The sequence below is a fragment of the Aphelocoma coerulescens genome, chromosome 5, assembly GCF_041296385.1.
Source record: "Aphelocoma coerulescens isolate FSJ_1873_10779 chromosome 5, UR_Acoe_1.0, whole genome shotgun sequence".
NCBI lineage: Eukaryota > Metazoa > Chordata > Aves > Passeriformes > Corvidae > Aphelocoma > Aphelocoma coerulescens.
Window position 1 is genome coordinate 66,396,373 of NC_091019.1, and position 24,456 is coordinate 66,420,828.

Consider the following 24,456-nt stretch of genomic DNA (forward strand, 5'->3'; position numbering starts at 1 on the left):
GGCATTTAAAGGGTTGGGTGTTACAGGATGATCCCAAATTAAATCATTAGGAAAGAAAATCACTGCTGGAATGGTTGGGGAGTTTGGGGACTGAGTGTCAGGAATTTCTGCCTTTCCTGTGACATTGCCAGGCCCAGCCGTTTGTCAGTGGGTAGGGAGGCTCCAGCCTTCCCTGTTTTTATCATGGAATCATGGAATGGTCTGGACTGACACGGACATTAAAGAGGAACACCTCCCACTGTCCCAGGCTGCTCCCAGCCCCAATGTCCAGCCTGGCCTTGGGCACTGCCAGGGATCCAGGGGCAGCCCCAGCTGCTCTGGCAATTCCAGCCCAGCCCCTCCCCACCCTCCCAGCCAGCAATTCCCAATTCCCAATCTCCCATCCAGCCCTGCCCTCTGGCACTGGGAAGCCATTCCCTGGCTCCTGTCCCTCCATGCCTTGTCCCCAGTCCCTCTGCAGCTCTCCTGGAGCCCCTTTAGGCCCTGCAAGGGGCTTGGAGCTCTCCCTGGATCCTTCCCTTCTCCAGGTGAACATTCCCAGTTCTCCCAACCTTTCTTCCCAGCAGAGCTGCTCCATCCCTTGGATCATCCTGGTGCCTCCTCTGGAATTGTTCCAAGGCATCCACATCCTCCTGCTGTTGGGAACCCCAGGGCTGGAGCAGCTTTGCAGGTGGAGTCTCACCTGAGTGGGGCAGAATTCCCACTTTTTCTGCTGCCCATCCTCTGGGATCAGCCCAAGGCTGATGGATTTAATGGTTCCCATTTTGTTAACTCCAACCTCAAAGTATGGGTGGAGTGGCATGACTCCATGATTCCATGCATTCCCAAGGACAGAGTGACACAACTCCATGACTATCCCGAGCATTCCCAGAGCTGTGTGTTCCTTTACTCCCCTGCAGCAGCGTTCCTAAGAAAAAGCATTCCCAATCCATCTGCCTCCCTGCCAGACAGTTCCCTTTTATCCCGAGTTCCTCACTCCAACTCATTCCCTAACAAGCTGTTGGGATGAGTGGTGTGTTGCAATAATATTCCCAGGAAAAGAGGGCACAGGGCTGGCAAGGGACACTTCTGTCAAGCTCCCGGTGCCCACAGGACACATTTCCCTGTGTTTATGGTTCCATTCACTCCGAAGGGAGCCATGGAATTGAATGCTTCACAGCATCCTGGAAATTCACTCCTGGAAGTGTCACACTCTCCTTCATCTGGCTGGTGACAGGGAATCAGCACAGCTGGAACTCTCTCTGGAGCAGTTTGGGAACTTCTCCAGGCAGAGGGAACACATTCCAGTTATCCCACAGCACAGAGCTGGGATGAAGGGCTCTGTTTTTCCCCAGGATGTCAAGGATATGGGCTGGAAGCCAACCTGAGCCAGGAAATGCTGATTATTGCCCCTGGATGGGGATACTGGGGACGCCGGTGGTGTTAGCCAGTCACCTGTATTCAATTCCTGAATTAATTGGGATCCACATGGAACTGCACCATGGAAAAAGGGGCAGAGGATTGGGAGGGAAGAGAAGGAGCTGCCCCATCCTGGTGACATCCCAGGGACCAAGGAACCGATGCTCCCGCAGACTTCAGGTGTTCGGTCACTACTCCAGCATCTTCTCCAGCTTTTTAAAAGTTCCTTCCAACCCACAGAATCCTGGAATCATTGAGGGAATCATTGAGGAAAAACCCTCCAGGAGCATCGAGCCCAAGCTGTGCCCGATGCCCACCTTGTCCCCAGCCCAGAGCTCTGAGTGCCACCTCCAGGAATTCCGTGGACACCTCTAGGAATGGGCACTCCAAACCTCCCTGGGCAATTCCAAGGCCTGAGCACCCTTTTCCATGGGGAAATTCCTGCTGCTGTCCACCCTGAGCTTCTCCTGGCCCAGCCTGAGGCCGTTCCCTCTCCTTCTGTCCCTGTTCCCTGGGAGCAGAGCCCGACCCCCCCAGCTGCCCCCTCCTGTCAGGTAGAAACCCCAATCCTATTATTCTGTGGTTCCCTGATCTTCCCCAAACCCTCTCTTGAAACAGCCAACTAAAACCATGGAAAAGTTTGTTCTTTTTCCTGGGAAACCTTAACTGTGGTAAGAACATGGGAGGCAAGGCCAGGAGAAAATTCTGAGCTAACACCAAGAACTTTGAGCTATTTTGGGTTCCTAAATCATCTCTCAGTGGCACCCGATCCTCTCACAGAGGTTGCCAGGGGCCAGCACGCAGCTGGTGTGGCCTTGCCCTCAATGTGTGACCTCCTGGCAGCTTCTGCATCACTGCCACCGGCCGAGGGTCCTCTCCTGGAATTCAGGGGCACATTGGAAAACGCCTTGGAACAGCAGAGGTTTAAAGCTTTCATGGGAAGAGCTGGAAGGCTCTGAAGTTTCTGTTGTCGTGTCCCTGCCATAAAACCAAGTGGCAAAGGAGAAATCCTGCTCTATTTAACAGCCCCAGTGAAATCCATATTTATGGATCTGGGAGTTGAGATGCTAAAATGCATAAAAAAAGGAAGATTTATGGAGTTTGCTGGGCTGGCCTTCCCTTACAGAACTCATTAAAGGTTTTTCCCTCCCAGGGCGTGATTCTCCTGTCATCTCTCAAACCCTGCATTCCTTCTGGTCTAAATCCCAGAATTTATGGCTCTAACTCCCTGGAAAAAAACTGAAAATCCTCCAGCTCTCAGGGCTTTTATTCCCGTGGATTTATGGGCATTGACACCCAGGAGCTGCAGAACAGATCAAAGACTCCTGATCCTGCAGTGCTGGATCTGCCCCTTCCTTTTAGTCCAGTGCCCTCTCCCAAGGTGAAGAAATTCCGCATCCAGGACAATCCACAGCTCCTTGTTCCTTGATCTTTTGGGAAGTTTGTGCCTCAATAACTCAGCTCTGACCCATTGGGGTCTTGCTACAAATCCAGGCTGGGAAGAGAATGGACCGGGAACAGCCCTGGGAAGCACTTGGGGGTGCTGGTGGGTGAGAGGGAGATTCCTGAGTGGCCATGGAGCTGCTCCAAGGGCTGGAGGAGAGCTGGGAATGTTCACCTGGAGAAGGGAAAGATCCAGGGAGAGCTCCGAGCCCCTTGCAGGGCCTAAAGGGGCTCCAGGAGAGCTGGAGAGGGACTGGGGACAAGGCCTGGAGGGACAGGAGCCAGGGAATGGCTTCCCAGTGCCAGAGGGCAGGGCTGGATGGGAGATTGGGAATTGGGAATTGCTGGCTGGGAGGGTGGGGAGGGGCTGGCACAGTGTGCCCAGAGCAGCTGTGGCTGCCTCTCGTTCTTGTGGCATTCCCATGATTGGCATTTGGAAGTGCCCCATATCCACATTTCCCTGTTCCTACAGATCAATAAGGGATCTGCCTTGTCTTACTTGGTGTTTCCGTGTTCTCCAAAGCAGGATGACAGAATTCCTTCTTGTTTCATTCAGCTCCTTGATGAATAAAGGATCACATTCGACGAGTACATGACACCTCCTGAACAGCATTTCCTTTCATTCCCTTTGTTCCTTCGGATCCTTTTCCTTTGATTTCGACAGCAAATGAAATAATGATAAATCCCGGCTCTGCCAGGCTGAGACTGGGGGTGTGACTGATTTGTAACTGGGAATTCTGCTCCCACCCCCTCCCTGTGTCAGCCTAGCGGCATTCCCAAAGTTTTTCCTACATTTCTATGGGCAGATCACATTTTCCAAGATCAAGGCGTGTCTTGGAATAACTGGAATTTTCTTTTCGGAGATAGCGCCAAGTGGCTGCTGGGATGACAAAGGAAAGGCATATCCTGGATTTCACCATCAGGATAAACAGTTTGGAAGTGGAAGACATCCCTGGGAAAGAAGAGTGGAGTGGAAAGGAGAAAAAAATCCTCCTTCAGATATTGGAGAAAAATCCCACAATGTTAGGTTTGGAGAAACCTTAAATCCCATCCCATTCCACCCCTCCCACTGTCCCAGGCTGCTTCAAGCCCCATCCAACCTGGCCTCGGACACTTCAGGGATCCAGGGGCAGCCACAGCTTCTCTGGGAATTCTATTCCAGGGCCTCCCCACCCACCCATCCAGGAATTCCTTCCTAAAACAATCAAATTTTAAAAAATCTTCCAAAAAATAATAAAAAGAGGCTCAAAATCAAGCTTTAAAAATTCCCTGATCCAACTGAAAAAGAACCCAATTATTTGTTTAACGGTGTCCCATAGGATTTGGAAGCTGCTGTAGGAATTCTGGATATTTGGGGCTGCATTCCCTTCATGGAATTGGGGTGACAGCTCTGCACATCCCAGCAACAGCAACGGATTTGTATCCAGGCAGAAAATTTGGCAAAGACATTAATTTGGAAGCTCCTTGCGAGGATGATCCAGTATTTACCCTGGAATGACTGAAAAGGCTCCAAGTGGAACTCTAATCCATGAAATAGCCCTTGAACGATGTTGTTATAAATTCCAACGATCCCTGACATGCCAGGCTGCAAATGGAGACTTCCAGGGAGGAGAAAGACAAGGCTGGTGTTGGGATGCAGCGCAGTGGATTTGGCTGGGACAGAAAATCACTGGGATTTTCATGGAATAACACAAGGAAGAGGTTTCTGAAGGGAATTTATTTGCAATGGAGATCCCCTGACCCATGGAAGAGCAGGAACACCTTCCCCTAGTCCAGTTTGCTCCAAGCCCTGTCCAACCTGGCCTGGGACACTTCCAGGGATCCAGGGGCAGCCACAGCTTCTCTGGGAATTCTATTCCAGCCCCTCCCCACCCTCCCAGCCAGGAATTCCTTCCCAATATCCAACCTAAATCTCCCCTCTTCCAGTCTGAAGCCATCCCCTTGTCCTGTCACTCCAGTTCCTGATGAACAGCTCCTCTCCAGTTTCCTGGAACCCCTTCAGATCCTGGGATTTCCTGTGAGGTCTCCACACAACCTTCTCGTCTCTGAGCTGAACATCCCCAGTTTCCCAGCCTGTCTCCATGGGGGAGGTGCTACAATCCTTTTATTTCTCAGTGTCCTGATGTGATCTTCAAAGACTGTTTTTGACCCAAACTGTGGTTCTGTAGTTCTATGGTTATATTTATATTTATTTCTATTTATTCATTTATATTCATGTGCCAAGTCAATAGGATCTGGTCAATGAAAGATCTTACTTAGAAAATAAAGACCACCTAGGGTCTGGAATTCCAATCCCTCATGGATTGTCCCACTGGCACCTCAGGATTTTGGGTTAAATACTCATTTGTGATGAACATAATCACGACGGAAACCTCCACAGTCGGTTTGCAGACAATATTTGCATAAATTTAATCAGTTATTCTGATTGTGTGGGGCAACAACCCCGAAGAATCTGGAAACACAATGTTCAAAATTCCAGACCAGCTGGAATTGCAGGAAGGGAGGTGAATCCCTCAATGTGCTGGAGCGGAGCGTCTCAAGGTCATCATTAAGCAAGAAGTGGAAATTCGCTGAGCTTGGCTTTGATGGTGAATTCCTTTGGGTTCCCGAGGTAATGCTGGTAATGTTATTTTAGCCAAATCCAATACTTGGATTTGTGGCTTTAGTTGCAGAGGGATTTATATGGAAAAGGCCCACAGATCCCAGGAATTTTTGTTAACCCTCTGTTAAGCTAACAAAGGAAATTCTTTGGCCTTTGAGAAGAGGCAGCAAAGTGCAGCCACCACTGAGACTTTTTTTTATTAATTCCTTTCCTGCATTCCCAGGGCTAGGGCTGCAATTCCATCACAAATTCACTGCAATAAAATTCCTGTGGGCTGAACAAGACGAGGTGGATTTCTCCTGATTTTGTTGTCACCTGCTCCCTAATCCATGTTATTAACCCTGTTAGGATCCCAGAAGGTTTTGGGATGAAAGGAACCTTCTCATTCCATGGGCAGGGACACCTTCCACTATCCCAGGGTGCTCCAAGCCCCATCTAACCTGGCCTTGGACACTTCCAGAAGCCACTGGAAAGTCAGATGGAGAGGATGATCCCTTGGGAATTCTCTGGTGTGAGAAGGCTCAGGATTAAGGTACTGGGAACTTGGGCAGAATGAGCCAGACAGGGGCAAATAACAGCTAAAGATCTGTGGGGGTAAAGGAAAACCAGGAAAAAAGGGAGTTGGGAAGAGGATGAGGAAAATGGGAGTTAAACCAGAGAGAAAAGGGGAATTCACTTCCCTTGTGAGAAGAGGATGAGGAAAACGGGAATTAAACCAGAGAGAAAAGGGGAATTCACTTCCCTCAGCAGCTCCCAGAGCAAAGGACGCTCTTTCCCTCCCCTGCAGCACTGAGTCATTGTGGCTTTTGGGAGATTTATGGCCCTTTTCCCACAGATCCCGTTAACCAGCCCCTGAACAATTCCATGAGCTGCATGATCCAACCTGCATCCAGCCAGGCAATTTTCTCCCTGCGTGTTCCCTAAACTCAATTGCTGCTGTTAACAGGAAGGTGAGAATCCACCAAAGAGCAGCTTTGGCTCCTAATTAACCCAATTAGAATAATTTTATTACTCAACAGCTAGTTCCTGTTTCCTTAAGGATTTCATAAAAATGCTGAATGGCTTCCCTGTTCCCGGAAATCCTTTGGAGCTGTGCATGGAGGAAGGAGTACCTGGAGCAGACCAAGTGGATCAGGGAATTTTGGAGGATTTTCAGGGCTGGTTCTGTCCAAATTCAGAGCAATGTGGGTTTGGTGGAGTTCAAGAGGCTGCAATCCCACCAGGGAAACGTCGGTTTGCTCCAGGAATTTAGCAGGAAATACTGTTTTTGATGGAAGATTTGGGAACTGGTGCCTCTTCCCACTGAGATGAATAGGGAGAAGAAGTGTCTCGTCTCCTTTTGCCTTGGTTATCACGGGGATTTTAGAATGATTGCTCTGCTGTGCTCTGTAAGTTATAAAAATAAATTCTCTGCAAGGCTTGACCTTCTTAAATCCCAGAATCCCAGAGGCTGGAAAAGACTCCAAGATCTCCAAGTGCAACCTCTGACCAATCCCCATTGTGTGGAAGAAAAATCCATAAGATCCCAACAAGATGGAAGCTGATTCAAAGCAAAGCTACTTTCTTTATCCTAAAAATTCTGCAGGAAAAGTTTGTGTCCGTTGTAATTCCTGTTTTCCATGGGAAAAAAATCAATCCCAAGAACCACTGAAAATGAAAATGTCTCTGGCAATTATAATTTGGGAATGAAACTCTGCTTCATTCTAACTTCAGTGGGAATTCGGGAAACTGCACAATTTTGGCTGCTTGTTTTAAGGTTCCCTCAACTCCTCTTAAAAATGAAACTTCTCATTTGGTTCTTGCATTGAAGAAGAGAAAAAAAAATTGGTGAAAAAACATGGAAGTGAGGTGGATTGATGAAATCCTGCACCTGGATTTATGCCAAAGGCCATGGAACTTGGAAAAGAGGCACTTCCAGCAGGATTTATGGCATCAGGGACGATGGGCAGCTCTTCAGGTTGGGATGGGCAGTGGGGTTGGTCTGGGGGATGCCCCATCTTCCCTTGATGAGCATTCGCCATTTGAGTTTTCCCTTTTATTTCCGAGTTTGCGTCGACTCCTTTCCCAGAGTGACCTCATCAAGGATATCTCATTCCCAAGGGACAGGAAACAGGGAGCTCAGCACTGATTTTTTGTGTGTAGCCATGATTATTAAAAACTCTTGGGGAGAGCATTGGAGGTCCTCGATTTCCAAGAATTCAAATGACAAAGCCACACTGGCCCAAGAATCCTGCACGCAATGATGCAAAGTCACTCTCTTTCCCAGGAATTTCCTTCTTCCACAGGGTTGGGAGGTGCTGTAACGTCTCAAGTATGGAACCACAGAATCTTTAAGGTTGGAGAAGACCTCCAAGATCATCAAGTCCAACCTTGGATGAACTTCTTTGAACACTCACAGGGATGGTGACTCCACCACTGCCCTGAGCTTGAAAATCCTTTCCCTGCAGAAATTTCCCAAATATCCAACCTGAGCCCCCTCTCATGCCACTTGAGGCCATTTCCCTTGTCCTGTCCTTGCTCCTTGGGAGCAGAGCCCAACCCCTCCAGCTCCACCCTCCTTCCAGGTGGTTGCAAAGAACAAATCCCTGGAGTAGCAACAACCTCACCCCACCCAGGAGGGAGTTAAAGGTGAGCTTTGAGTGTTTATTTTGTGTTTCTCCTCGCGGCGAATGTGATGTTGTGCATGAAGAACACCAAGCTGGAACTCTGCTGCTAAAAGAAGCTTTGAAGCAGTGAATTTTTATGAATTTATGGGATTTTATTCCCTTGCTGATTCAGTGAAAGGGGGAGAAGAGAGCATTGGGTTAAGAGGAATTATCTCCATGATTTCAGAGTGGTTTCCCACTGGATACAAAAAACGAAGGGCCATCAAAGAGCTCTTCGTGTGCTCGTTGTGTCCCATTTCCCAGTCCCAGCCCTCAGGGACTCCACATCTTTGGGATGCAGTTCCACCCGACCTAAGCAGGAATTATTGGGGTTAAAAGAAGGTGAAATCCAATGGTTTCTGTTCCGTGGGGCAGCCAGAAAAAATGATTCAGGGATCTGTCTCTGCTCAGTTCCAACACTGGAATTCTGGGACTCAAATCCCACTGGATTTATAATCAGGGACCCTCTTTCCTTTCATCAGCCACTTCCCTTCCCTTGATTCTGTGACTTTATTTTCTTTAACCGCTTCTGAGCTGGAACACTGGATTTTCCTCTTTCATCTCCATGAATCCCGGCAATACAAATCAAGGCATTTTGCCTTTTTTTTTGTTTTGTTTTGCCTTTTTTCCTGGCTGGATATTGTTCACTTGGATGTCTGAGCATTTCAGAGGGAACAGCAGAGTGGAAAGATCAAAAGGCAGAGGGAGCAGCAGAAGGGGCAGCGAGGGCTCGAGGAGATGAAAAGACACCGGTGACAGATGATGACAACTCGCGTGTGTCCCCAGCAACACGACGCGAATGTTGTTCTCAGCAGGATTTGAGGAAGAAAACAGCTCTGCTTGAAGCAGACAAAACAAAATGGGAAAAAAATTGATAGGGAGAGAGAGAGAGAATAAAGGAAAAACAGCTGGAGCTGTCAGTGAGTCAGGATTTATGTTGGGAAGGAGCTGCAACATTTCCAGGGCTTTCATTCACAGATCAGGCTCTTCCCTGAGCTGTCTCCCTTCCCTTCCCTTCCCCCATTCCAACTGATCCCTGGGTTATTCCCGCTCCAGGATAAGCAGCTTTTCTCTTTTCCAAGCACAACTTCCCTCTCCAAGGCCATTTACAATCCTGAGGCTCCTCAGAGCCCTTTCCGTGCTGTCTCCCAAATAAATCCCACCAGGAGCAGCTCTCCAGACCTGTCTCCCTATTTTTGCTTGACGCTTCTGTGCATCCATTCAGATGGATTTGCCTGCGTTTGCCCAGCACTGAGGATTTGGATGCAGATTTTTTGTGACTTTATAACAATTCATTTCGGAACATTTCACATCGGAGCACATCCACTGCTTAATAGAAGTCCGACTGTTCGGGAATTGCTCCTAAACTATTTCATGGGAACTGGTTTTTCCAGCAGCTTTGTCTCCCAGCACCTCAGTTATAAAAATAACCAAACAACCCCTCTGGGGAAGCAGCTTCAAAAATTCCAGAAGTCAAAAATAATCCCAATTTCCATCACCGAGGCAGAGCAGTGAATGCTCCCCAGTAGCCGGGATGGGCACTTGGAAAAGAGGAAGAGGGAATCTGATGAGGTGATAATGGGAAGGTGCTCATTCCATGGGGTTAATAGGGATAGGCAGCCAAAGTTTTTTGGGAGGAAATGCCTGACTTTGGGGTTAAAACAAATGAGATGCTCCCAAGAAAGTTGTGGAAGGTTCTGTTCAGCAGGAAAAAAATTCCTGTACAATTCCTTAGGTTTGTCTGTCATTTCTTCCCTCAGTACAAAAGAATTATTAAAAAACTGAAAATAAAGTTTCTATCATGTAGTGCCCAAGGGAATTCTGATGGGATAACGAGCAGCGATGCAGACAGAGGAAATTTTGGGATGCGATCATGGGATAATGTTCCAGGAGGAAAGGATGACTTCATTCCATTGCTGGGTTATTACCTTAGGCTGAGCACAACTCGAACCGACGACGTGAAATAATCCCCGTGATTCTGGCATTAATGAGTTTTATTGTCCTCTTTTATGATCCATCCCGTTTTCCAGTGGTCCATATAATGGAATTGTGGGTAAATATTATCCATAAAAACGCATGCCAGGGAGGAAACTTGATGCCATAAAAACTTAATGCCATAATTTCACCTTTGGTGCCGAGTGCTGCACAGTCCCCGTTGGGCTGTGCACATTCCGTGGTTGGAACACTCTCAGAACTTCCCAAATTGTTTATTTTTCCTGCTTCTGGGAAGAGTTACATGGAGTAGAGCGCTGGCAGCAGAGCCTCATTTCCTTCCCTGGAAAAATCAAAATCTGGGGACGGCAAAGAGAGGGAATAAAGAGACTTTGTGACATTTAACGGGAATGGAAATGTGACAGCACCAGGATCAGCTGGGACAATCCCTCTTGCCCATTCCCTGGAAAAAAGCACCTCTGGAAGTGTCCAAGGAACTCCTGGAAGCGGCACTCAGCGCTCTGGGCGGGTGACAAGGTGGGGATTTGGAACAGGTTGGACTCGATGCTCTGGGAAGGCTTTTCCAACCTCAACAATTCCATGATTCTGTGGTACATGAAACTCTGGGCATTTCCCTTGGAATGCACAACTCAGCATAGCCTTCGAATCCAACTAAAAAAATCCTGTATCAAAGTTAAATGAAGGGAACTAAGGAATATTTCGGGGTGTATCCAAAAAGGAATGTCTTCGTTATCAGGGGGTTTGTGCCAGCATCCCTAAGGCCATTAAATTCCTGGGCATTTATTTTTCCTTGAGACACGGCAAGGATAAGAACACCTTCTCGAGTTTATGGGATCGTATTCCTGCTCTGGACAAAAACTGTGGGCAAGTTTGATGTAGTGAACTGTAGGATCAGGGCAGCGTTTGGGTTGGAAGGGGTTTTAAAGGTCATCTCATCCCACCCCTGCCATGGGCAGGGACACCTTTTGCTGTCCCAGGTGGCTCTGATCCCATCCAGCCTGGCCTTGGACACTTCCAGGGATCCAGGGGCAGCCACAGCTTCTCTGGGAATTCCATTCGAGTTCCTCCCCACCCTCACAGGGAAGAATTCCTCCCCAATATCCCATCTAAATCCCCTCTCCATGTATTGAGGTATCAGAAAAAGTGTAAAATAGGACTTCTGTCATTCCAGAATGGAATTTCTAATAATAATCACTGGAAAATCTGCAAGGTCAGGAGCAAACCTCAGTGGAGAACTAGCCAAGTCACCTGGCACAAAATGATCTTGATCTGAGTAGTTTTATGGGATGCACTGGGAATCCTTTAGGAAAATCTTCTGGAGCACCTTCAGAGTTGTTCATTCCTGGTATCCCAGTTTTTCATGGATCAGCCACCAAGAAGCTGAGTCACTGCTGTGTAAAGGGGAGGGGGGAGATGCAGTTTTGTTCAGAAACAGGAATTTTAGAGACCAAAACCCAAGACAAATGAATCCCATTGCATAAGAAATGGGTATTGGTCAAAATTCCGAGCTTCTCCATTGTTACCAGGAGATTGTTGTTTTTTTCCCAGATTCCACAGTAATGGAAAGAAATGTTGACATCATCTCTAGGTCCTCAAAAACCAGAAATTCACTCTTCAGACCTTCAGATTCCTGCCAGAAGAGGATGGGTTTAAGACAGGTCTGGAATGAAATATGTAAAAATCAGTGAGGCACCTTCCACTCCACTCCTTGGATCTGGAAGGGAGCCCTGGGGAAGAGATTATCCAAGGAAAGGCATGTGTCACGAATGCCTTGGAGATAGACAGGAAAAAATCCTTTATTATTCAAGCTTTCCAAGGCACTCAACACCTCTGCTTTTCCTGGTAGCTGCTGTTCTCAGACAAGGGAGAGCAGATTTTCCAGCTGGTTTTCCCGCTGGGAAGACATTCCCTGTCACAGGAATGCTTCAATCCTCCACCATGGCTGACACAGCTTTAATTTGTCCCTCCGGAGTGAGGTGACCTGGAATTCCATCCACTGCCGGGAAGGCGAAGGAGTTCAAATGCTCAGGGAGGCAGCTCCATGTCCATGTTTTGTTTGGGAAAAGGGAATTTTGAGCGCATGGAGCAGCTGCTGCTCACGGCAGTGATGGATGGAGCAGCAGGGCTGGGTTGTGACCGCTCCTGTCGCACACACATTTGGCCCTGTCCCCGAGCTGGGAAAAGCTGGAAGAATAAAGGAGATTAATGGCAAAGTGCTGCCACTTCGGCAATAATCACCTGCCACACCTGGAAACCCAAAGCATTTTCCCATCATTTTTCCCTTTTCCATCTTGGATACCCACTAGAAGGAGCTGGGATTTGCCCCGTGACCCTGCGGCAGCCTTGCACGAGCACTGAGCATCCCCAGCTCCGTATGGAATTCAGATCCAGAACAGTTCAATAATCCCAATTAGTCTTAAAATGCCATAATTGGTGTTTCAAAACTCCACAATTACTGGAGGTTTCCAACTCCTGAGCTGCTCCCAGTCCGTGAAACCACCCCAGCTTCCCCTGGAAAATGAAATGGGAATGTGTTCACGCTGATCTGGGAGCAGAGCTTGAAGATCCTGTAATAAATAAAGAGTGAGATAAGGGCACTGAACAATGCTAAAAAGCAAAATATTGATTTTTCTCTTATTGAGGCAGCAGCCTCCGCTCTGTGTGCAAGGAACGAGGCAGAGGAGCCGAGGATAACGATGGAATGTGGTCCTGAAATTAAAGATCCCATCAGGAACAGCTCCAGCTGGAGCTGAACTGTGTGTGCATCTTTATCTCTTTTCATTCCTTGGCTTCAGCTGCTGATCTTATCTCACCCTCCATTTTCTACCTGGTAAATAAGATGCAGAGCTGCTCTCTAAATCAGCACCTTCTTAATGCAGCCTTTTGTGGTGACCACAGCATTTGGGAAGCTCTTGAAGGCCTAACGAGCCTCATCAGCTGAATTATTTTAATTAACAGAGAAACAGGAGCAGCCTTTGCGGGAGGGATTTTTCTCTCTGAGGTGTTTTTTTCTTTTATAAAAATTGGGGTTGGAAAATTTGCTCCAAAAAGGGAGCAAAGGCTCCTATTCTAGGAGGAATAATTGAGATATCAAAGCAGTTTTTAATGGCACAACTTTTTAATCTTTACCCTATTAAAGGTTTTGGTGTTGGGCTGAAAAACCCATTTCAGTCCTGGAAAAAATTGGAAAGAGAAATTCCTGCTTGGCTTTGGCCAGAGTTGGGAAATCCACCTGTGGAGGCGGGGGGTGCTCACCACCACTGCCAAAACCTCTGTGAAGGGTGAGAGAGAAGAAGATTCGGAAATTCCAAGCTTTTCCCAAAGTCTCTCACATACATCCATGGATCCTACAACCAGAGAAAAGCTGTGGGATAATCAGTGATGCCAAAAATCACTTCACACCGAGGTAATTCCATGCAAGCATGAGTTCTGAGCTTTGGGATAGCCTGGATTTGGATATCTGCACCCCTGGATCTGTTCTCTTCATCTCGATAGAGCATTGCTAATAATTGCAATATATCCTTTAACTTCTCTTCCCAAGCCATCCATCGTCCTCTGAGGCATTGAGAAGAAAGCCAACGTTGATTAAAACACGTGTCCGGTGTCTCAGGTGTCAGTCCAGGCACTGAAAATCCTCCCAGGAGCCCAGCTAATTATGGAAAATCCAGCTAATAAAGGTAAATAACTTCTCCACGAGCGCTTTATAAATATCCAGGGAAAGGCAGCTGCACCGTCTGCTTATTCCATGGATGAGCGATGGCTGCTGATTGATTACAAAGCTCCAGTCAGGATTTTATCAGCTCAATAACTCTGTAATCGGTCCCTTATCTCAGTTTTGCCTGATTAAAATTGCTGCTGCACAAGTGGCTGTTCTTTCCCACTCTCCTTCCCCGAGGGAATTTGGATGGATCACAGCAACGGGAGATGTTTTTAAACGCCCGAGGTTTGCTCTGTGAGTCGCCTCCTTTGCGGTCAAAGGTGTAACCGGGATGTAAACCGGGGTTGTGGAGGCCGTGGGGAAGGTGCGCACTGGGGTCTGTACAAACAATTCCGTGCATGAGGGGATGGGTGGGAGCGGCTTTGAGATGGGGCTGGATGTCTGTTCCCACTTCCAGCCGCGGGTTTGTTCCAGAACCCAGACAGCCTGACTCCTGAAACAGCCAAATGGGAGTTTCTGAACTCTGGGATTAACTTCCAGCCGCAGGTTCGTGCCAGAGCCCGGACAGTTCGGCTCCCGAAACAGCCAAATGGGGCTGCACGAGCTGGAACTTCTGAATTTTGGGGTCAAATGCCAGCTTTAAGGGGGGATGTGGGGCAGGCGGTTTGGGAAGGCTGCACCTTCCGGGTACCTCAGCAATGGAGAAGGAAGAGGGCCCCGTGCAGCCGGAGTTTGGGATAAAAGGAGGCTGCGCCCTCTGAAACCCAGAGAGAGAAAACTCCGCGGGCTGTGGCCCAGGGGGCTCTCTGCCTTTATTCCAGTAAAATCGTGTCAGGAAAATTAATCCACGATGTCAGAGGTTCACATCCAAAACAGAGACAGAAGAGTCCTGTACCTTTCTTCGAACAAAGGGAGAGGCCATGGGGCATTCCTCTGCGGTCTCTGGAATTGCTGGAGGACGCAGCCTCCTTTTTATCCCCATTTCCCGGCCACATTCCCCTCTCTCTTTCTCCATTGGCTGAGGTACTTGAGGGGCACAGACTTCCTGAATCGCTTGATTCAGACTCCCTTTTTCTTTGTGTCTCTGTTCTTTTTCTCTAAGTCCGTTGATTGGGAAGGTGTGCGCTGGTGTTTGTACAAACAATCCCGTGGATGAGAGGATGTGTGGGAATGGCTTTGAGATGGGGCTGGATGTCTGTTCCCACTTCCAGCCACGGTTCGTTCCAGTTTGGCTGCCGAAACAGCCAAATGGGGCTGCATGAGCCGGAACTTCTGAATTTTGGGGTCAAATGCCAGCTTTAAGGGGGGATGTGGGGCAGGCGGTTTGGGAAGGCTGCACCTTCCGGGTACCTCAGCAATGGGGAAGGAAGAGGGCCCCGTGCAGCCGGAGTTTGGGATAAAAGGAGGCTGCGCCCTCCGAAACCCAGAGAGAGAAAACTCCGCGGGCTGTGGCCCAGGGGGCTCTCTGCCTTTATTCCAGTAAAGTTGCAGGACTCCTCTATGGACACTGGCTCTTCCCAGTGGGATTTTCCATACAGGAGCTTTCCCACAAAGACCAAAACCATGATCTGATATTCCTGGCTTTACAGAAGTGCTCTTTTCACTCCTATCCTGCTGTTTCCAGATAATTCAGCTCTCCCTTCCTCCCCCAGTTTTCCTGGCTTCTCGGCTTGAGGTTGGATTGGAAATTTTAATAAGAAACGGAGCAGCTGATTTGGTTTTTTAAAACCAGCAGAGAGTTTAGACCCCCACTCAGCCTAAGCCAGCCCAACATTTGGGATTGGGTTTGGATGTCCAGGGATTTTAAGAGATCCTGGTGGTTGCAAAGGTCTTCATTTCAGGAAAAAAGGGACATCTTGACTCTACAGCTCCTGAGACTGCTCCAGGGACGTTAAACTGGGGATAGTTTTGGTCTGGGCTTTCACAGAGTCACAGAATTTTTAGTGTTGGAAGGGACCTCTGGAAATGATCCGGTCCAAGACAGGGTTTCCTGGAGCAGGTGCCACAGGAATGTGTCCAGGTGGGTCTGGAATGCCCTCCCTGTCCCTTGGCCCTGACAGATCCATGACAATGCCACCTGTGCCCTTCCCACCACCTGCTGTGACTTTGTTCTCATGCCAGAGAAAAAGTGGGATGAGGGAGTGACAGTGACACCAAACTGCTCCTTCTGCCGACTTCACCATCCCAGCAGCTCCAGAAGTTTGGGAAAGGCCATTTTCCCTTCCCAGATTGCTGGCTGAGCCCCTCAAGCTCCAACACTGCTGGCTGAGCTGTTCCCAAGTCAGCTGTATCCATATGGGAGCGGGACCGCTCCCAGCAGGATTTGGATGATGATGCACCTCCTTCACTGGAATTCAGCGGGAATAAAGAAATCCAAGCCTTTTTGGGAGTGCTGAGGAGTTGGACACCAACTGGACAAATCATTTGAAGAGTTATTTGTGAGCTAAGTGGAATCCTGCTCTTCCAAACCTTTCCATTCTGAAATCCCATGGAATTTCCCAGGGCAGGCAGAACAGCCTCTGGCACAGGATCCAGAGGAAAATCTTCCCATGGTGCAAGAGGAATATTTTCCCATCTTTTCTAGAAGAAAAAAGGGAATTTTAGGACTGTGCTGGTCCCAAACCTAGGGGAGCTTTTGGATCCAAGCCTTGCACAACACAGGGTTTTTAATTTTGGTAATTAATTAATTTATTTGAGGATCTGGATCCCTCCCCACAGGCTGGCCAAGAGACCATTCCCTGGATGGATTACCCAGGGAAGCAGCATTCCCAAAGGTTTTGGTGGTACACAGTCCCTTCTCTCACACACTTCCCAATTAATTAATTATTGATTAAGCCATGATACAAAGCATCTTATGGGAGCTCTTGTCACCCCCTGTTAGCAGAAACAGGAAAATCTGGGATTGGGAAAGAGGCAGATTCAGGTTTCCAGGTTTAAGGCATCCCCACTCTTCCCTCGCCATCCAATTTTCCTGCAGATTTCATGGGATGAGGCAGGAATCCCACCAGCAGTGCCAGGTTGTGTTCCTGGGTGGCAGCTGCTCTTCCAGACTCTTCCACATTTTTTCCATCCTGGATGACTTTTGCCCAGGGATCAGCCAATATTTTGTTCTTCATCCAAACCTTCTCTGGAAGCGATTCCCGAATTCCTCTTCCATCCTTGCTCGGGGTTTTGCTGTTTCAAGGTCACGAGAATCCACTCTGCTGCAGTGCCGGTAATTTATTCACTCCGAGGAGTTTTGGAGCAGAGGATTTGAATAAAGTGAAAAATTCCACCCCTTTTTCTCTGACACTTTATTAGAACTGAATCCGCACTGAGCATTCCTGGTTTTCATTTTTTTTCCCAGTTAAATGCAGCTCTCCCTTTCTCAGGCACTCAGATTCCTCCAAAGACAGGAAAGGAAAGTATCAAACCCCAAGGAAATTCAGGAGCTGTCACATAATTGGGAAAGGGATTAAAAAATTGCTGGATCTGATTCGATTGCTCCACGAGGCTCTTGGAATTTGCTCCTCTGGAAGTTGCTGCTGCAAGAAAGTTCCCAGAAAGGGAAACTCAGCTTTGATTCCAAAAACAAGTGGTGAGAAAAGCTTTTCCTTGGGAAAACCTTGGGCATGAGAAATGAGGGAAGTCTCTGAATTGACAGTCAAGTAAAAACTGGTGTTTCTTCAGGTCAAAAAAAATGTTTAAAAATTAAAAGCTGAAGAGAAATTAATTTTTTGAGAATTTTTGAAAGGTTTTGTCTTAATAGTCCAAGACCTAATTTGGAGAGCAGGAACAACATGCTAAATAAATGATATTTTCCCCACATTTTGCCTGGACCCAAAGCAGTGAGGGTCTCATAAGGAAAAGAATTTTCTTGAGCTCTTCTGAGTTTGTCTCTTTCAAGTTGTATGAGAAGATCCAGGGAATGCCCCAAACTTTGGGTGCCTCTTTCCAGGGAATTCTGTCTTTATAGGACACACATAGTGATCCAACATTCCCTAAGTCTGGTGGAATCACCACCTTCCAAAAGGCTTTTTCTACTTCCAATTCACCAAAAACTTGAATTTTGTGATCCCTTGGCTGGTTCCAGGCACGGTGTCCCCCCCATGCACATTCCCCCCATGTTTTCCATGGATTTTGGATCAAAATTCCAAAGCAGGTGGGCATATTAGCAAAGATCAGCCTTCAGAATCCCCACAACTCCTTCCTGCCTCAATTCCTGCTCCAGGAGAGCTCCCAAACCTCTTCCCTTCAGATTCCCTCACTCAGAGTTGTTCCCTGTGCCATGTGGGATCTCATGGAATAGTTGGGGTTGGAAGGGACCTTAAATGCCATGCCATGCCCTGCCATCCCATCCCATCCCATCCTATCCCATGCCAGGCCATGCCATGCCATCCCATTCCCATGCCATGCCATGCCATGCCATGCCATCCCATCCCATCCCATCCCATTCCCCATCCCCATTCCCATCCCATCCCATCCCATCCCCATCCCATCCCATCCCATCCCACCTCTGCCATGTGCAGGGACACCTTCCACTATCCCAGGCTGCTCCAAATCCCTTGAACACTTCCAGGGATGGGACATCCGCAAAAAGCGGGACATTCCATGACATTTCTCTCCGCTGGTGCTGGATCCCCCAGCTGTTCCATAAATATTGCTTTACGGAAACACGAAGTCGGGTACCAGGAAATCAGCCGAGCTCCATTAACCCCAGGAAAAGGGATGGATTCACCCCACCGGAGGTTTTCTCCCTGCATCTTTATTCCCAATGATCTGGGGATACAAAAAATGGGGAAAAGGTCAATGCAACTTTGCGGATCTCCATCCCTCTTTCCCATCTTCCCTGGCTTATCCTGGCATTTGTCAGGAGGCAAACAAAGATTTAATGATCTTCTTTCTCCCATTCGTTTATGAGTTGATTCGTTCAGTCCCACAGAAGGCGTGGAACATCTCTCCTGCAAAAATGAAAGGCCTTGGATGTGGCTGAGGAATTCTGCTCCCACTGACATTCAATTTATGAACAGCTTTTCCAAATATTTGTGGCAAATTTTTCTTACAACAATGTTATTTTACCCCCTCTTGGGGTTAAGTGTTGCAGCCACTGGGAAAAGAGGATGGATGTAAAACTTGGAGATTTTATGGAGGAAAACAAAGGATTTAAATAACTCGGAAAGAATTTTTACATTGTTCTTTCTAAAGCCAAACCCCCTCACTTTAATAATAGGGTTCCTTGGAAAAGTGAGTCATGTTCTTGGAATTAAAACCTGCTGATTTTAATGCTCAGGGCTCCTCGGTAATTTAGTTTTAAAGGTCTCACATTGTTGCTATTTTGGCCAGGAAAATTGACTTAATTTGAAAAAAATCCTTTATTAGTGGTTGGGGATGTTCCTAAATGATCCATTGGGCACCTGATCCGGGAATTCCCAGTTTTAAACAAATACAGGGATGAGCCCGTTGTTGGGACCACGATTGAGCAGACTCTCAATTTCAGGTTCATGTTTATTTCAGCATCTGGAATTGCCAAATAAGTCCTGTAGCTGAGACCTTCATCCTGTTTTCATCAGGAAAAAGAAACCTCCATGAGTCAGGGATTTTGGGATGTTGCTCAGCCACTGGTTTGGAATGAGGCACGGGATTTGATACCTTACTTTAGAACATTTACCAGGGATTCGTGCACCAAGATAAAAACGGAAAATCTTTGTTGGAATTGTGGTTAGAAGGAATATTGGAGTTGGAAGGAATTGTGGTTTTCCAGATTCCAAGTTTTTATTGGAAAGGGCTGAAGCACCGATTAACACACATCACCTAACATTTATGTGGAGAATATGGAATTTTTAAACCCCAGTTTAACCTCTGGTTTTTCCTCAAATGGAGGGGGAAATACATTTCCATGTTTTAATTAATTTGGAATTTCATTTTTGGTGAAATAAACCTGAATTTCCAGGTCCACAGAGGGTGTAGCAGCAAAGGTGGAATTGCTCCTCATGAGATTGGTGGCTGTCCCAAGGGAAAGGGATGAACCTTGAGCTACCCCAGTCCTGATAAGTGTTATCATTTTGGGTGCCTCTTTCCAGGGAATTCTGTCTTTGTAGGACACTGACAGGTAATGATCCAACATTCCCAAAACCTGGTGGAACCACCACCTCCCAAAAGGATTTTTTTGCTTCCAGTGCACCAAAACTTTAATATTTGGTGATTTTTTTCTCAGATTTTGAGAAAAAGAAACAATGCCTGAGAGCAAAAATTAAGATTCGAGGTTTAAATATAGAACAGGACAGAAACAATGGCATTGCCGCCTCCATGTCCTCACGAGAAACTGATAAAATACGGGAAGAGAAGGAATAATTCGGGATAAACTTCCCAGAAATTTGCATATCATCTGCATAAAATTGCATCTCTGATCCATATCTTGAGATTCCCTGAGTCAGAGGGAGTGGAGAGGGAATAAAAATGAGCCCAGGAAGATACAGATGAACCCAGGAAGGAGCCCTGAGGGGGTCAGAGGGATCTGATTGTGTGGAATTGGGGTGGATCAGCAAAAATGTGGGAATGTGAGGGATTGTAAGGAGAAGGCAAGAGGTGGTGAGGAGTTCGGGGATGGGCTGCTCATGGCAGGATCCTCAGGGAGGTTCTCAGCCAGGGGTTTCCCTATAAATGCCAGAATAGGGAATCCGCCAGGAGTGGGGTAAAAATGAAACAGTGAAGTTGCCCTGGCTGTAAATGACTCTCCTACCTCTCCTTCCCATTCCTGGAAGAGGGAATAAACGGAGCTGCAGTGGAAACGGGGAAGGTTCTGGAGAGTCAGTCATGGGAGGAGCGGATGAGGGAGCTGGGAAGGGGCTGGAGAATTCCTGAGGGAGCTGGGAAAGGGGCTCAGCCTGGAGCAAAGGAGGCTCAGGGGGGACCTTGTGGCTCTGCACAAGTCCCTGACAGGAGGGGGCAGCCGGGGGGGTCGGGCTCTGCTCGCAGGGAACAGGGACAGGAGGAGAGGGAACGGCCTCAGGCTGGGCCAGGGGAGGCTCAGGGTGGACAGCAGCAGGAATTTCCCCATGGAAAGGGTGCTCAGGCCTTGGCAGGGGCTGCCCAGGGAGCTTTGGAGTGCCCATCCCTGGAGGTGTCCAAGGAATTCCTGGAGGTGGCACTCAGAGCTCTGGGCTGGGGACAAGGTGGGCATCAGTCAAAAGCTGGGTTTGATGACCTTGGAAGACCTTTCCAACCTCAATGATTCTATTCCACAATTCCATGATGAGCAAAGATCCCTGCAGGACCCCTTAGGTCACAAATCAGAGGAGTTCTCTTCTTAGAGTCTGCCTAAGGAATTCTAAGTTTAAAATCAGGATTCAGGGAAGCACTTCAGCATTCCATGCAGAAAATCCATGTGGAAGTGCTTTGCTGGTTCAGGGCTAAATGAATTTGTAATGATTTTATTAACAACGCCTTGGACATAATTTTTGCATTAAAGTCTAAACACCAGGTTTGATGAATTCAAACAATTACCCCGTGCAGCACCAGCATTCATTAAAATTAATTATTACCTGCTCATTAAAATTAATTATAACCTGCTCACTTTTTATGAATGGGCAGTACTATGGGCAGATTGCTCAGCTGGAGTAAATCAGGAACATTCCAGGGGTGGAAGGGAATGAATTTAAACCCTGAGAATCTGAGGGAATTTTTTGGAATCTCTGGTCCGGGTGGATCCCAGATTAAAGTGGGAGCAAAGTTGGGATCTGGGATAAGATGGAAACACAGAAATCAGGTGTTCAAAGCATCGTGCTGGGGGTTTAATGGGTTCATCTCCCAGCTCCAGCAAAGCCAGGCTTTAGTGGGAAAAGCCAGGATCTCACTGGAAAATGAAATGGGAATCTCAGGAATTATTGCTGCAATTTGTAATTTATGAAGTGCCTGGAAGGGAAACTCAGTGGAAAGGGGATTTGCACTAAGTCCTACCTCACCACCAGGAGATACCCCTAAACCTAGACCTAGACCTAAACCTAAACCTAGACACACCTTTCTAACCCCTCCTTAATTTGGACATAAAAACAGTTTATAATTTCATCCACAAAACTTCTCAAACTCCATCTTCCAGCTACTTCTCCTTCCCACACACTGGGATTCCCTCAGGAAGTCAGCTCCAGGATTTTCCAGTTTCCAGTCCTGTTCAAACACTGATAATTCTTGTCTCAGCACTTTCCTCGATCTTAAATAACTCAATTCCCTCCTGTTTTGGGTTGGGTTTGGTTTTGGTTCCTTTCCCTCCTGGATATATTCATTAATATTCATTGCCCTTTCGTATTCCAACCCCCAATATCCAAACAATCTGGGCATGGATGGGTTTTCCATGTGTGCTCTGGTCCCAGGGAAGAATTCCAAGCACGCCCAGAGCCAGGACCAATTGGTTCAACAACAGGAATTATTCCTGATGGAACTGGCTGGGAATTTGGCCTAATTAACAGAGAGAAATTATCCCTGAGCATCCCATCACCCACCAGATTTTGCCATTGGATGATCCCAGAGCTCCAGTAGTGTTTGGACAACGCTCTCAGGGACAGGGTGGGATTGTTGGGATGTCCTGGGCAGAGGCAGGATTTGGACTGGATGATCCTTAAATAAACTTAAATAAAAAGAAAAGAAATAAAAATATTCCATTTTGGAATATTCCATGATTCTCTCATCACCTCTGCAGTGGCCAAAATGTCTCGTTCTTGATAGTGGATGACTGGGAATGCTGAGGGTTCCCCATTATCTGCTGGAATATCCAGCATGGAACTTCACCCAACTCCCAAATCCCATCAGAGCGGGGGTTTGGAGAGCACAAATTGTGGAATTTAGGGCTGGGAATTGGATGCAGAGTATGGGAAGTAAAAGCAGGAATACTTTGGATATTGGCATGGAATAGACACAACCAGGGGATGTGAGAAGCTGAGGAACCCCTGAGTGAAATATGAGGAAGGAAAAGCAGGAATAATTTGGATATTGGCACTGGATAGACATAACCAGGGGATGTGAGGGGTTGCAATCTCCACATGGATAAGGGAAACCAAAGCTCTGTTTTTAGGGAAACCAGTGTTCCTTAGGGATTAAAGGAACATCTGATAAACTGCACAATTCCAGTCTTTTATGAATATCCCAATTTTTTCCTCCTCTCGGAACAAATCCCAGCTGAGGGCCAGGAGCAAGGCTTTACCACTTGAAGATTTTGCAGGATTTTACCTTTTCTTGTTCCATGAAGTGATTTGGGAAGGTGGGATAGGGGAGAGGGTAGGAAGGGAGGTGGGATATATCTCAGTGAGCTTCATATCCTAATATCCTAATAGGAATATTTTATGAACCCCCATTGGGATTTGCTGCTTCCTTTGTAATTGCTCCAGGATTTCATATATAAATATGATAAAGGTGCCCCACAAATTCCACATCCCTGGAAGTGTCCAAGGCCACTTAGGATGGGGCTTGGAGCAACCTGGGATGGTGGAAGGTATCCCTGTCCATGGCAGGGGTGGGAATGGGATGGGCTTTAAGGCTCCTTCCAACCCAAGCCATTCCATGATTTTATTTACAATCTATAAATTAGCTGCTCAAATTATTTACTTAAATCAATTTATAACCATGCCAAGGATCAGGAGAAGCAGGGACAGTGTGGAGTTCAAGGAAGAAGGATTTATGGAAATAAATCTGGGCCACAAATTCCAGTCCATGCTCTGTGTTGCTCACCAAGGACAACGGAGTGAGATTGATGCAATCCTGGAATTCCAACCGCCCTTTGGAATGCATCACTTTGGAATTTATCACTTGCACCAAAACAAGAGGAAATGGCCTCAAGTTGCTCCCAGGGCATGTTTAGGTTGGAATTAGGGAAAAATTCTTCATGGAAAGGGTGATCAGACATTGGAATAGGCTGCCCAGGGCGGTGGTGGAATTCCCATCCCTGCAGGGATTTAAAGATCTGTGGATGTGGCACTTGGGGACATGGGGCAGTGGTGGCCTTGGCAGTGCTGGGGAAGGGTTAAACTCCATGATCCTAAAATCTTTTTCAGCCTAAATGATCCTATGTTGGTATTTACCTTCCTGGAGTGGTTATGGAGGCTGAAAAGGAAAAATTCCATCTCCACACCCCAATTCCGCCCATCCCGCTCAGCATCTGCTGCCCAACCTGTCCCCGAGCGGCACTTCCCGGGAACTGCCCCTTTCTGAAGCCTTGGCTTTGCAAATATCACGCAGGTTAAGTGCTCCAGTTACAGGATTATTTTCCAGGCTATTCCCTGGAGCACGGCATGGAGTGGAGAAGCCGGATAATGAAGAGCCAGGAATTCTCGGTGCTTTGCAGGCAGGGCCAGGCCCTACCTTCCTTCCCTCCTTGGGGAGCACTAATTGGAGCAGTGCCTCAGCTCCGTGACAGGATGCCAATGGTGGGCAGGAACTCATTCATCAGCGGCTGGAGTGGCTAAAGAGGATGGATCTGCTGTCATTCCCAACGTTCCAGGAGCAGGCACACAAATAATCCATGGGAACAACACCCCTGCCCCAGCACGAGGCGCCTCCAGGCTCCCAGTCTGATTAGATCCCACTTGTTCTCCATTAATCTGCTTTAATGAACTTCCTGACCTTCTCCCTCTCTCCAGCCACGAGGAATTTCCCGGATAAATCTCTCCTGGAGCTGTAATCCTATTTTCCAAATAATCCCAGTAACTCATGGGTGAACATTTACAACGTTAGGGCTGAAAAGGAAATTAAATAATCAACACAGAGGCAGCTACTGTGAGTAATTAATTGTG